General features: G+C 37.9%; 1 protein-coding gene across 10 annotated transcripts in view; it reads right to left on the bottom strand.

The window, feature by feature from the left end:
• Positions 1–16,261, bottom strand: part of LOC135222863 (uncharacterized) — a 511,348-nt gene that overhangs the window by 439,160 nt on the left and 55,927 nt on the right. The window lies entirely within an intron of this gene.

The following is a 16,261-nucleotide window of genomic DNA, read 5'->3' as shown; positions in this document are numbered from 1 at the left end:
TTACTGTCTGTCGCTAGTGTTGATATAGCCCAAGGGAATTCTAGAGCCACTTCAATGTTGCTCAACTTCCTTGAATCAGAACCAGCCTTGAAGCGAACAGATTTGGGCTTGGCATTCATTGTCACCCATCCACGTACTGACCATATCTAATGGGCAAGACCCTAGTTGATAAAGGGAATAGCAGCTTAACAAGCAAATGAACGCCTAACAGTCATTGGAAGTCACCCAACTTATCAATAACCAGACCCAATTCTAATCCAAAGACCAGACATGAAGCAAACACGAGAGAGCCTTATTTATTTCCACATATTTTTGGAAAGATGTAAACAGCATTTCATCTTTCCGTCTCGACCTCAGACTTCAGACTAATAAAACTGAAACGTGAACCGTTTAATTTTCACTCTCTCTCATAAATTTTAAGTAAATTCCACTGGATATGGGGTGCTATTTGGTCCCTTTGCCGCTTACATAAGGGGTGTCCATGTCTCTGCATCAAATCACTTCCATTTTCTGATGTACCTGTGGAGAATGATGTTTGAAAACGACATTTCTTTAACCCATAAATCTGTATTCATTCTCTAAAAAGCACAGCATAATTTCAAAACCTCAATTTTACCATTTTCATACTTCACGCCAAGGCCCAATACCATTAAATATTTCTCTCGGCTCATTTTCAGACACTTGCATTGTAATGTGGTATAATTTTGGCCAGGGCAACCCTGTCATTTTAATGTGACCAAGATTTTAATAATACTTTACGGTCCACAAGGTAATTTCGGTTTAATTTCTTGCAGTATTGAGTTTAAGAATTATGAAACAAGAAGAGAAAAAAGGGTTAAACGAAAGCCGTTACTGGTTAATAGTATAATTAGACCTTTCATGAGTAAAACTGGTACTGCAATCATAAATATCTATCTGCTCATGCGTTTACAGTAAAATTGACATCGGCCGAAATACCACCGCACAACTTCTCAATTGCTCTACAGGGGTCAAAAAGAGTTTAGATATCAGCATTTGATATACCTGGCGATGTTAATGCTTTAACACGAATAATTAAGTGTCCTGAATTAAAACCTGAATTAAGGAAAGAGAACGTCATTACAGACTAAAATAAACAAGACGCTAAAACCTGCAACGAACCTCATATGGATCTAATGCAACAGGCAACGTATCACAATGAGGCCCAAGTAAATAATGTATACCATTTCATGACTTCAGCTAAGAGGGTTCCAGTGCTGCCTCTCACCTTAAAATACTTTTCAAGTTCATCACTATTTAAATCACTCGAAATTCCGCCCGTGCCCAAATTATTCAGAGACTGGATAAATAATGACTTAAAATTACAACTAGTTTACTAACTCGGAGCTACATTATTCGTAACAAATAGACCTCTATTCAAGTGTGTTTATATATGTTATATTATATTATATATATATATATATATATATATATATATATATATATATAATCATATATAATATAATATATATATTTGAATATATGTCATATATATATCATATATATATATATATATATATATCTTATACTATATATATATATATATATATATATATATATATATCTATCTATCTATCTATCTATCTATCTATCTATCTATCTATCTATCTATATATATATATATATATATATATATATATATATATATATATATATATATATATGTACATATATATCATAAATATCTATCTACTATCTATCTATCTATCTATCTATCTATCTATATATATATATATATATACATATATATTATAAATATCTAACTATATATATATATATATATATATATATATATTAATATATATATTATATATAATATTATAAATATATATATATATAGTATATATATAGATATATAATATATATATATATATTATACATACTGAAAAAACAAATTTATAATTACCATACATGAAAAAGTTCATCAAAAACATCAGATCTAGACATAAAACTAGCATATTAACATAGATCCCGCAGCCAAAGAACGAAAGACGGCAAATACAGCGTGAAGGAAATCATTCAGGACAGTGTTATTTTGTTTCCCCAGAGCCGAGAGGCCATTCATTCATTCATTAATAACGGCGGGAGTCGGTGAAAGGCGAAGCGCCAGAGCCAACATCTATCCTTCCTTCCTCGCCCTTATCTCCGGCCGAAAGGAGACCCTAAGAAATTAATCATCTCGCGGAAGGGCCTCTAAGTCTCCCAAAACCGTTACGCAGTTGTCCCCTGATTATGACTTCGTGCCTCGGAGCCGGAGGACTTGGTCTGTTTTTGGGCCTCTTTTCTGTCACCGGCGGCGGCCTGTGACGTTGGTCTTTGTCTAGGTCCTCGGTCGTCTTTATTTACTCTTCTATCTCTCTCTCTCTCTCTTTTTTAGGATCATTTTTGCTCTGCTATTGTCCATGGCGAAAATTACTGTCTTTCCAATTTTTTTTTATTTGCTATTTTATTATCTCCCCTTGTTTCAGTTAAATACTTTCTTACGCCTGAAGATATTCATGCTCTCTCTCTCTCTCTCTCTCTCTCTCTCTCTCTCTCTCTCTCACACACACCATCCTTCCATTCCCATCATCTCCTCTCTCTTCATTTAGCTTCCTTCGTTCTCTCTCTCTCTCTCTCTCTCTCTCTCTCTCTCTCTCTCTCTCGCGCACGCACCTAAGGGCCCCGTAAAATATTCAAGAGGGGAGGAAATCTCCATCCGTATTGTTATGGTAAACAGAGTGACGTTCCATACATATTTCGGGGGCGGTTCTCCGACTAAGTTACACCCCCTCCCATAAAATTTCCTTGTAGTCACTGGAATATCGCATTTCCCACCAGCTCTAATGGCCCTGGTTCCTATAGTTCAATTGCACGATTACGTACAAGGAGATCCTCGCTGAACGCTCCTTATGAAATAATATAAGAATAATAAATATGTATATTAATTTAAATTCTGGTCCGGTCACAAATGCTGACTGTAGCATATGATAGAAAACGATACGTTAACACAATGGTAATGCAGGTTGCAACTTCGATAACACGAACTAAAAGAGTAAATAGAGAATTTCCTTGCAAAACTAGGCGAAAATACAGAATTCAGATAAAGATATACCAAAGATGAATACCAAATAAAAAAAATAATAATATTACCCTAATTACAGAGTGCGGGTACAGAGGAGACAAACAAACCTGACGTGAAAACATTAATTTGGCAGTTACAAATACAGAATGTAGATACAACAAAGACATGGTGGTAAACATCTGGGAATAAAGGAATTAGTTCCTAATATTTTTACAATAAGTATTGTAATACTTTACGGCGTGTTTTCGGCCCCTAGCTGCAACCCCTTTCGTTCCTTTTACTGTACCTCCTTTCATATTCTCTTCTTCCATATTACGTTCGACCCTCTCCTAACAACTGATTCATAGCGTAACTGCGAGGTTTTCCTCCTGTTACACCCTTCATACCTTTTAATGTCAATTTCCGTTTCGGTGCTGAATGAACTCATGGGCCCCAGTGCTTGGCCTTTGGCCTAAATTCGATTTTCAGTTCAATTCAATAGACTTTAGTGCGAGGCAAAAATTTCCGTACGAACGTCCTTCCCAGGGTGGATGCGCCCTGACTCCCGAGTTAATTCCCGTCAAGCACGAATTGAGACTTCCGCGAGGGATTTGGACACATTGGTTAAGTTAAGTATATCTTAGTTTATCCAGACCACTGAGCTGGATTAACAGCTCTCCTAAGGCTGGCCCGAAGGATTAGATATTTTTACGTGGCTAGGAACCAATTGGTCACCTAGCAACAGCTTATTGTGGGATCCGAACCACAATATATCGAAAAATGAATTTCTATCACCAGAAATAAATTCCTCCGATTCCGCCTTGGCCGAGCCGAGAATCGAACTCCGGACCACCGGATTAGTAGCCGAGCGCGAAAACCACCCGTCCAACGAGGAACTTGGACACGTTGGTGAAATTACCAGTTAGTTTGCGGTCTACAAAGAATGCCTACAAATGAAGAAAGATAAATTAGAAGTATGATTCATGTGAATAAATATAAAACAATATTCATGTGAAAATGAGAGACGCCATGGACTGCATATGCATGTATACATACATACATACATACATAATAAAGAAATACAGATAACTCGATAGAAATATATATATATATATATATATATATATATATATATATATATATATATATATATATATATATATATATAGTATATATACATTTATATATACTTAAAAACATTAATATATACAAATGTATGCATTAATATATGTATATATATTATATATACTGTGGGTGTATCGTTATATGAAATAATTATGAATAAACTAAACTTTATCCCAAGTTAGTCCACTTCAGTCAAAAGGACTGAGCCTTTTATTCGCTTGACAATTTTTTGAAAAATGTAGGGAAATCTGTTTCAAAAGCTCAAAAAATCTGATCGCTATACAAACGATATTTTTCCCCTCTTTTTTTTTATCAACATTTTCACTTTTCCAACATTTTCCTCTCTCCCACGATCGGTTAACAGTTATATTTTCGCACACAACTGTCAACCATTTATCACTAGTCCTTCCATTGTGTCTATTAGCGATCATTTTTTTCTTTTCCCTAAAATAGGAAACGGGGTTTTCTCTCCTCCTATACTGCTGTAGCTGGTGACAAGACTTTTTTTTCTATTCCCGTTTTTTGTATTCCTAATCCATCAGTTTTGTTTCTATTTTTATATTCCCATTTTATTTTCCCTCTCTTAATCTCGAGTTCCACAGGTGGCTTATATGAGAGCGTTTGCTGACATTTTAGAATAAGTTTTTTTTTATCCAGTGGCAATGCCGGGTAGTCGTAAGAGTAAGGCTGCGTCCACACCAGTGGCAAAACACGGTGAGAACATTAAGACTGACAAGTGGGGTAACAAGTTGTTGAAGTCGTTGAGAAACATCGTAGTAGACATGTCGGTACGGATATGTTGGGCGACATGTTGGCAATCCTGGTGTGGACGAGGTGATGTCGTCACACCTCTCACCAACCAACAGACCAACAACAAATGATGCAGCTGCCAGCAAAGCATCCTCACACGTCGACATGTCTGCCACTTCTGGAGACATGGTGTGGACATAGTTTAACCAGACCACTGAGCTGATAAACAGCTCTTCTAGGGCTGGCCCGAAGGATTAGATATTTTTACGTGGCTAGGAACCAATTGGTCACCTAGCAACGGGACCTACACCTTATTGTGGGATCCGAACCACATTATATCGAGAAATGAATTTCTATCACCAGAAATACATTCCTCTGATTCCGCGTTGGCCGAGCAGAGAATCGAACTCCGGACCACCGGATTGGCAGCCGAGCGCGATAACCACTTGTCCAACGAGGAACTTCTCAACATTGCGACAAATGTGTCCCCATACATATCAGGAGATTTGTATCCGGATGTCTCCTACTGTGTCCCCCACAATGTTTCCAATTGGTCTCCAAGCAACATGTCACTGGTGTGGACGCACGCTTACTAAAGTCATACGATACCGAGCGCGCATCACATAATATTTTCCAACCGGTATTGGCTACTTGGTGTCAGTTTTAGAGGCAATGCAGTAAAAAGCAACAGAAAACTACTCCTGAAACACCAGGCCTTTTAACTGTCGGCAGAAAGTATTATTACTGTAATTATTCTAAGTCGTTTAACGAGACCACCGAGTCGTATTCCTAGATTAGCGAAGCGCTCGACCTAATGACTTACTGATAACAGATCAGTGCCTAACTTAGAAACGTGAAAAAAAATACAAACAAATACTGGAGGAAAAAGATATTTAAGAAGTCCACAGACAGTCTCAGAACCTATGGTCCCTCTCCTACGTGTGGAGACGCTGAAGAGAGAGCATGGCGCTTCGAAATTGTAAGGGGATATCTTAAATATACCTGTTCTCCAATTTGTCTCTTTTTAAAATAACTTCTTCTTATGAAAAGTAGGAACTGGAGTGATTTAAAAACGGGTTAGACACTTAGGTAGGAAGAGTCCGAAGGGAAAGGTTGAAATGTGCAGGGAGAAGTATCGTGGAATTCCGAGTCGACGGAAAGTCATAAGATGCTTTAAATCCTTTAAGGACCATCTACAGTCTGCCTTACGATCCATGCTCGAAGAAGTAACACCACCTCTGTTACTGAATACGATGGGAACTGAACAAATGAACAAAGTGACCAGACTGCAGGAAATGGAAAACTTGATAGCATTACGGCTGTAATACCAGGGAAAAATCAATGCGATCTTTTTTTTAAATGTTTGTCATGAAAAAAAAAATCAGGATGTAATTACGTTTTGTAGAATCCAACATTATATACAACATTGCTCTGAAAATGTGGCTTCTCCTGATAACGAGATAGTCAGGGCAGCAAAGATCCTGCATATGAAACTGCTCTACCACAATAACTATATTGACCATCAATACTTGAACAATGACTGCTTATGAACATGTCACTACAGTTGCAGAATTAACAGACAACTTCCACTTTGTTCGGTAAGGGGGATATATAAACATTTGACATAGCAATGTCTACCAGAGAATTACAACCCATCTTATAGGCATTCTTCATCCGCAATATCTCTTAAGGTTTTGTTTTGGTTTGGTTTGTATGGTGTTTTTACGTTGCATGGAACCGGTGGTTATTCAGCAGCGGGACCAACGGCTTTATGTGACTTCCGAACCACGTCGAGAGTGAACTTCTATCACCAGAAATACACAACTCTGACCCCACAATGGAATGCCCGAGAATCGAACTCGCGGCCACCGAGATGGCAGGGAAAGACCTTACCGATCACGCCATTGAGGCGCTTTATCTCTGAAGGCCACGATCAGCAAATCTGATTTTCTCTCGAGAGAACCTGGGTAGTTGTTGGAAGAGATTTCAATGCTATGAAGAATCTCCCCTAAGCACCCGCATTACGAAAATCACCTTAATTACGGGTGCGATCCAGCTCACTGCGTAATGTACCGAGAGTTGAGTTAGTGGAGAAATATCATTTATCTACTTATTTAGTTAGCCCCACCGCATTTCCTTCCTCCTTCACTCTTCAGTGTCCACCAGACCTGGCCCAGATCCGGACATTAGGCTACCAGTCCCATCCGCCTCTAAATTCAAAAGATATAAGATATATAGAAATATCTAAATCTACCATCTAAATCATAATCTATACGTCAATATCTAATTCCTCCCAGGGCCAATGACCGAAAGGTCACTCTCGTCGTTGCAAACACCTTTTAGATATAGTAGATTCACATCAACGGTGCATTTGATGTCTAGGCCAGTCTCTTACGACGCTCCTGATGGGCTGTTGGAAATTTATATCTAGCCGTTAGCCGAAAAAGTTGCCGAACTAGAAAATCTGACAATCATCTCTCTCTCTCTACTATTGTATACAACAGAATGATTAACTTGATGCTTAGTGAGCAAAATCATTAGCCTATAACAACAGTTGAACAGTTTGGAGCCGCCTCCATTAAGAAAAAGGTTAACAACTTTGATAAGCTTTTGCTGCGCATAGTAGTTCAGTTGTCTGTAACTTAATCACATGCTTCTAAGTCGGTATGAGGGGTTATGGGGACGGGGACATACTTTTCCTGCTGCATTACTGTATTGCTCTTTCGTTTCATCCGTTCGTTTCTAGAACTCCTCCGTAAAAAACATACAACAATAAGAAAACATTATCAAGATGCCAGAACAACGCATTTATTCGCAAAAGTTTAGAAAAGAGTGGCTAAAAGAAGAAATATGTAAAGATTGGATATTGGAAATTCCTAATGATACCACAAATGCTCAGTGCAAGTACTGTAGAATAATCATTCGAGCAAAATTCTATGAGATAAAGAATCATGGTAAAAGTAAAAAACACTTGGAGTGCAGCTAACCATTTTCATCTTCACGGCAGCAGAAGTTGAACTTTGAAAAAATCGTACAAAATTTTGATGTTGCTCGTGCTGAAGCTAAACTATCTTTATTCATAACAGAGCACTGTTCAATCAACACTTGTGATCACCTCCTTAACGTTGTGAAATCGTGCTTTCCTGAATACAAAACCGCAGCACAAATGACAATGCACAGAACGAAATGTACTGCCGTGCTCAAAAGTGTAATAATGCCTCACTTTGTTACAAAATTGAAAGATGATTTGAATGGTCGGAATTCAGTTTATTGTTAGATGAATCTACGGACATTGCAGTTAACAAATACCTTGGCATTGCAATTAGATATTTTAGCGTTTCTGACAACAGAATTGTTTCTACTTTTCTGCATCTAGCACCCCCCTTACTGACTGTAATGCTGATAGTATTGTAGATGCTCTAAAACTTACATATACAATTATATGATCTTGATTTACATGATCTTATCGGCATTGGAACTGACAACGCCAGTGTTATGGTCGGTATAAATAATGGAGTTTTTCATAAATTGAAAAAAGACCTTTCTTCCTTGGTGCTTATAAGATGTGTTTGCCATTCCATGCAATTGGCAGTGTCGCATGCAAGTGCTGAAACTTTACCAAGAAATCTCGAATATCTCATAAGTGAAACATACAATTGGTTCTCAAGATCGTCAATGATGGTCATGAGCCACTCAAGATCATTCAATCTTGTCAAACAGGATGGTTATCTATTGCTTCAGCAGTGAAAGAATTTGTGATCAGCGGGTAGAACTGAAAACTCATTTTGATATTGTTCGATTAACAGAGAAATGCTATGCATCAGAAATGCTTAAAGATATGTATTACGACGATACTAATCTAGTTTATATGCGGATTTTAAATTCGGTTTTAAGTGAAGTCCAAAGGGTGAACAAAATTTTTGAATCTGACAACTGTGATCCGACAAGACTACTCCAAGATTTAATGCTTCTAATTGAAGCATTGATTCGAGGAGTTGTGCTTCCTTTTCAGATAAATGATCCTTTTACTTGTAACTTGCAAGAATACAAAGCTCCTAAGGTCCATCTTGGTTATACCACAGAAAAGAAACTGGCCGAGGTGAATCTAAATTCAAACCAAGAAACGTTCCTTAGAGATCGGTGCACCAAATTTTTTATTGCTCTTATACACAAATCAGACAAAGGCTGCCTGAAAATGTACATATTTTGAAAAGCATATCCCTGCTCTCAGTTTCCTAGACTCTACGGGTTATTAAAGCCACGATTACTCCATTACTTGAATCATTCAACCTCAATGAAGATGAAATAACTAAAATTGAAATGCAATGGTCTAATATAACCTTAGTAAAATGGCAGGAAACAAAGGATACTGTCAAATTTTGGTCTGAAGCCTACAAGCATAAAGATAACTTGCAGCATTTGCATTAACTATGTTAAGCTTGCCCCATTCAAATGCAGAAATTGAGCGGGTATTCAGCCAAATAAATTTAGTTAAAAATAAGCTAAGAAACAAATTAAGTACAGATACAGTTAATGCATTGCTACTCATTCGTCATGGTCCCAAACGGATGTCAAAAAAGTGCTTCTTATATGAGTTTCCAAATGACGTTTTGAAGTTGGTAACTTCAAGTCTTGAATATGATAAGAGTGAGAAAATACAAGATGGCAATCCTTCAACTTCATCGGTCCTACCAATAGACAATGAAGATGATTTCTAGACTTAGTGCTAAATGACGCTGAATAAATTACTATTTCAAAGACAAGTTTTATCTGCATTTATAATAAGGTTTTAAATACATAGCCTATTTGTAATTTTTTGTGGATCTGAAGAATCGCCGAAGATGCAAGTCTTTGTAAATAAATCCTACTGATGTCTTTCATGAAGAACTCCATCGTATTAGGTAAGTAAACACTATGCAGTTATCAGTTTTTATTATATTTGACACAGACTAATAATTGTATTTTTACATGAAAATCAAGTAAATCTATTGCATTCTTACTTTCAAAAGGTAGCCATTTTTCTAGCCATTTCCGAAAATTTCTGGTCGAATTTAGCCGTATCTGGCAGGCAATCTAGCCATGATTGGGACGACCCATCTGGCAACCCTGGCTGGAAACTCTCAAGTCTCTCGAGAGAGTTCACATGGGTAGGATCTATGTTCCACCTCTCCTGAGGAATACGTCTTTCAAAAGTATCCCTCAGGAGAAGTGGAACATACGTCCTGCCTATGTGAACTCTCGAGAGGGACTGAGAGATCCCAGCCGTGTGATTGGCTTATCAACAGCCAATCAGGAGCGTCGTAAGGGACTGACCTAGACATATAATGCACGGTTAATGTGAATCTACTATAGCCATTACACAAAACTAACTACCTTTGAGAAGGGTCACTCTCTAACGTGCCCTATTACCGAGCCAATTTCACACTTCCTGCACCCATTGTATCAGCTGTCAGCAACATTACACGCCCAAAGACTCGTTTTCAATTTTTCATCAATTGCTGCGGTCGCAGACAACACGTGGGTGGGGGTATTTTTCGCCTGCCAGTTACTATATTTCTCGTATTTAGCAATTCGTGTTCGCTTTTACAATGGTGGCTTGACTGAATGATTTGTTTGTAAACGCTGACGTTGCAACAACTGTGGTCACGATTCTGCATTTATTCCGTACCGAGCAATTTGTGCTATCAAGGTTTGATTGGCTCGAATGATCTGTCTATAAACTAAGTCAAAGGGGGACTATGATCACTGTCCAGATTACTTATTTAGTGCTTGACCAATTTAATTCTTTCAAGTAGCGTTATAGTAAATGCATTCACGTTTCCATTTGGAATAAATAAATAAATTAACTGATCGATGGCTAAAGAACAAATGTCCACACGGCAGATTTAATATAATCGGCAATGGCTATCATCAAACAATTGCGTCACTTACATGTATATGCATATGCATACGAACAGAATTGTGTTGAAAGTCGGGTGTTAATTCAAAATAGCTTTTAGATCTTTTCCTTCTGGCCAATCCCTGCTTTCTCTCTCTCTCTCTCTCTCTCTCTCTCTCTCTCTCTCTCTCTCTCTCTCTCTCTCTCTCTCTCTCTCATTTTTCTGGTTCGGGATGGATAAGAATCATGAGTTACCCGTTCAATTGATCATCACAAGTAAAATCCTGCAAGAAATTCAGCCGACTATATCAAATGGGTACATGCATCAGAGCTCAAATGAATTTTCACTTGAAACGAATCTGAGTATGGAGATATTTTCAATGGCTTCACGCTCTACTCAGACAAAACAAAAACATCAAATAAAAAAATCTGTTTCGGCTATCTTCATGTAAAACCGACATAAGTTGACACGCCCAGGTGACGAAATTCATTAACAAAAACGGAAATATATATCGTACCTTGGCACGAAGAAAGCAAAAGTTAAAAGCAATGAAAACCTAAAAAAAGTGGTCCTTATACACATCAAAAGTAATAAACTAGATCACGTATTCTCAGTCTGTACTTTACATGGGGATTTCAAGGCGTTAGAGAGAGAGAGAGAGAGAGAGAGAGAGAGAGAGAGAGAGAGAGAGAGAGAGAGAGAGAGAGAGAGAGTGTGAGTTTCTGTCGAAGAGCAGAGAAGTTAAATTGAGCTGAAGCTGGTGGCTGGTGGCTCACTATGTATGCGCTATTTGTTCATGAGGACGTTAGCCTTCGTATATACATTGATATACTTATCATAACATGCAAATTCAATTAACAACATGTGTTATTAAATGAAATGGTTGTAAAACCATACAAAGGACTGCGCACTATAAGGCTACCATACTTTTCCTCAATCAAACCATCACCAAACAAGGAGAGAGCAAATGTATCAACATAACATTTGTCCAACTTCGAGAGCGGATACAATTATACTCTGGATTTATTGCTGTTTCTAAATCAGGCAAAGCTGATCCTAGTCAATTAATAAATGCCATTCGAATGTCTTTACATATTTTCCCGAGAATGCTGTCCAAGTTGAATGGCATCCGGAGGGGTTTGCCAATCAAGGACGATGTCGTTATTAGCAGTGGGAGACACGGTATAAAGACGCTGTAAGGACAAGAGCAATATTAGTAGAACAGTTGGAGATGCATTTAATTTGTACGCGCAGGCGCATACATACATACATACCGGGTGTTTCGAAATTAGAGGCCCCCCTCCACAGAACAAATGGAAAGTCATGAAGTTTTCTGCTATAGCCTATCTCCAAGTACATTATCTTAAGTTTCTATTAAACTATTTTTCTTTTTACATATCTTGTATTTTCAGACTGAGTGACGGAGTTAGATACAGCCATGACTAATGTCTGAGAGGAAATCAGATGGATTGACCGAATCTGGGCTATAACCTTCAGAGGGGTCAGAGATGCTGGCGCATCCTTCATTTCACGTTCCTGGATAGCTAAATACATTGAAAGAGATGAATCCTTTGTTTAAAGAAACTGGAACAAATATCCATATGACTGTCATTGCAAAAAGAGTGAGAATCTTGGAAGGCCTGAAGTCCTTTCTCTGGAGTCAAAAGACATCATAGCTGAGGCAGTGGGTAGACCAAGAAAGTCTTTACGTAAATTGGCACTTGAAATAGAAATAAAAAGGGGAAAGAAGAGAAATTATAGTGCTGTATATCTTGAGTTGAAAAAATCTGGTATCAAGCCATTTCATGTAATCAGCAAGCCCAACATCACTCAGCAACAGTGAGAAGACCGTGCATGGTTTTGTGGTTCATTTCTTAAAGATTGGGATGAAGCTGACTTTATCCATGTTGCTGCATCAGATGAATTCTTCATTTACACAGTCAGGATGCCAAATCATAAAAATGACTATCATTTGGGGTGCAAAGTTGGATGATATCAGCAATGAAGTGTGCTATAGCCAAGTTGTGAAATTTCCTGAATGTTTGGGAATTTTCTGTTTCACAGCCAAACGGTTAACGTGGATCATCAAAGAAAAAGGATAGTCAAGGAATGGCAAATACTTCAGAGAAACTGTGCGTACTGGTGGAGTATTTCCTTCCTTCAAAGATCCTGAAAATGTGTTATTTGTTGAAGAAGTCACATTTTTGCATGATAAGGCATGTTTCAAGGCTCTTCAGACACAGGCGCTGCTTCGAAACAGTGGTATCATTTCTTCTCGTCAAGTGAATTTCCAGGTAGTTCCCCTGACCTTAATGTGTGTGAAAACATTGGTACTTTCTTAAAGGATCGTGTTGAAGCACGCACAGTGAACTATGACGGTATACCAAGCCTCGACGACCTGCGAAGAGAGGTGACCGAAGTGCTCAGGGAAATGGAGTCAAGAGTCTCAGGTTTTTTGCGATTTGCTGAAATCATACCCCTCAAGAATGCAGGCTGTGGTACAGGCAGATGGAGGCGACACAAAATATTAAATAATCAGAGAGAAACTTAAATAAATACCAGTTCTGTATTACTTTTGTTTTTGTCCATATCAATTTTAGTTTATGCTGTAGAGGGGGAGCTCTAATTTCGAAACACCCTGTACATACATACATATACATATATACATAACCATACACACACATTATATATATCTATATATATATATGATAATATTATATCATAACACATTACTAAGCATACCTGTCTTATAGAAATTACTTTCAAAATAAATATACATATCTTATAAGCTAACAATATTTGCATGTACAGACATATGAAACCCAAAACAGAATTTATTCGAGTGTTCATAAAAATCCCGTCGGAATAATATGACCTCGAACTATATTGCAACAACTGCAAGCAATATTTGGAGTCGGAAGATCGGATTCTTCTGTTCTCGCCATTACTACAAATCAGAGGCCGGGGCTTCGAGTCGAAAACTATGCCAAGCGCTTTAACTTTGTCGATCTGGGAGCGATATCAATGCATGCTATTTACATAGGTTACCAAATCGGAGTTGTTGTTTCGATTGCCTACTTTTATTTTTTCGCCAAAAAACGCCGAAAATAACGTCCATAATATTTTCCATTTAAGAAAACATGCTTCAGTACTTTATTTATTTATTTATTTTAGTTACATGTAAAATTGGCAATGGTTCCAGATTTACAGTCAATACTGAGGAATACAGACACACACACCCACACATTATATATATATATATATATATATATATATATATATATATATATATATATATATATATACATATATACATATATATACACATATATGTATTTATGTATGTATGTGTGTGTATGTTCCCCTGCACCGCAATTGTGTTCAAATATAGTGAGCAGCTAAAATTGATTAGGATAACTGCAGAAGGAAGTGTTTCTGTCTTGTCGATGGTTACAAACAAATATTTATTTTTATTGTATTTTCTCTACAAGAAGATTGTAAAAGGGATGAGTTGAGATGAAGTCCATTTTATATGACACGGTAGTGGAATGCTTCCATATTTCTGTGTGTGTGTGTGTGTGTGTGTGTGAGAGAGAGAGAGAGAGAGAGACTACAAGTCAAGAATATTTCTATAGTCATATAGTGCGGCTGCATCAGTGCTCACACGAGAGAGAGAGAGAGAGAGAGAGAGAGAGAGAGAGAGAGAGAGAGAGATTGTGTTGATAACTGAAAAAATATCACATAATTCTTGTGGGTATAAATACGTAATAATGCTCTACTAAGAGCACAAAATTCTCGTGGATTCAGGTACATTTTATTCATATCTTCGCATAAAAGATTTTACTGAGCTACTCATGAATTTAATTTTTTCCTTTTTCTTTTTTCATCACATTTAATGCCACAGAAATCTTGACCTTAGTGGAAACAAGACAGGAGACCCAGGTCGGCCCGGAGCTGATTAATGGTCATTTTGGGAGGCTAAAACCAAGGTCCTAAAATTACTCTCTCCTCTCTCTCTCTGATACGCACTTGTTCGCCCCCCCCACATAGCATAAGAACCCAAGGTTGCCCTAAGCATAGAAATGTGTACCTGGTATTAGCTGACATATGAGGGGCCACATCTACAAAGAGAATGTAAGAACAATATACAAACACGAGATAATCCATAAAATCTCTCTCTCTCTCTCTCTCTCTCTCTCTCTCTCTCTCTCTCTCTCTGCGAGCGTGTATGTTTGTGTGTGTGTGTGTTTCAAGCAGAACGTCCAGGACTTTTTCAAGAGCAAAGGAGAAGCAGAGTGACAACCTAATGGCCTTTTCTAGCCCAGGACCAACGAAAAAAAAAAAAGGGGGGGGCGGGGGAGGGAATAGGGTCTCTTGAGCACGGAGGCAGCGAACAGAACCGCTATTAAAATGGAAAAGTTATAACCGTCAGGAACGACAGAAACGTTGGCTACTACTTTGATGCTAAGTTTCCTCAAAATCAAGTTTCTGATTCGAATTCCCTCCTTGCGCCAGAGATGAAATTTCCATGCAGTCTCTTAAATATATCCCGATGATGATAAGTCACTGACCCTCGTCATTTTCATGCCATATAACTTTGAGTCAACTCTATAATAATGATAATCTTTTACCTAAGCTTTGGTTGGTCTAGATGAAAACGGCATAGTGCCACAGCGAGCCTGTATACACAGAGATGGCCCGTAAATTTGGTAAAGTGTTAAATTGATTATGAGGCCTGTTGTAGACATCTGGACTAGAATTTCCCAACAGCGACATAAGATAGTTCCATAGACGGGTACAGAATGCAGACATGTAGACAGATACAGTTAACGTGATGACTACAGCCACAACAACTAGGCTAATAATAATAAAAAATCTTATTCATATAAGGAACTTCGTGACACCGCGCTTCAAAAGGACGAAGAATATTTATGTATCTTACCATCAGCATTCATTAAATTAATTTCATCAAGAGACAAAAATATTAATACCGCTTAACGTCAGTCATGCATTTATATTTTATCCAGGGTTGATCTCTCTCTCTCTCTCTCTCTCTCTCTCTCTCTCTCTCTCTCTCACACACACACACACACACAAACACTCATTACGTGAAGTCAATAACCAGATAAAACAATAACCAATCGATTTTGGAGAGGTCCTCTACGATTAATTAATTAATTATTGGGATTTTAGGGAGCCTCTTACCACGTAGGAATGAAACATTTCTATGGATACTCCAAATGACATTCATTCTCTCTCTCTCTCTCTCTCTCTCTCTCTCACCGACGCCATGACTATCTATAACGTTTCAACAACTATCGAATTGACTCTGGAGACAAGCTTCGACCAGGTTACCCACCCTTTACCCAGGTGGCGTGAAACCACTGCACGAGTGTTCTTCAGGTGTGTACTCTCTCTCTCTCTCTCTCTCTCTCTCTCTCTCTCT

The sequence above is a fragment of the Macrobrachium nipponense genome, chromosome 8 (genome assembly GCF_015104395.2).
Source record: "Macrobrachium nipponense isolate FS-2020 chromosome 8, ASM1510439v2, whole genome shotgun sequence".
Taxonomy (NCBI): domain Eukaryota; kingdom Metazoa; phylum Arthropoda; class Malacostraca; order Decapoda; family Palaemonidae; genus Macrobrachium; species Macrobrachium nipponense.
This window is presented reverse-complemented; position numbering and strand designations above follow the sequence as displayed.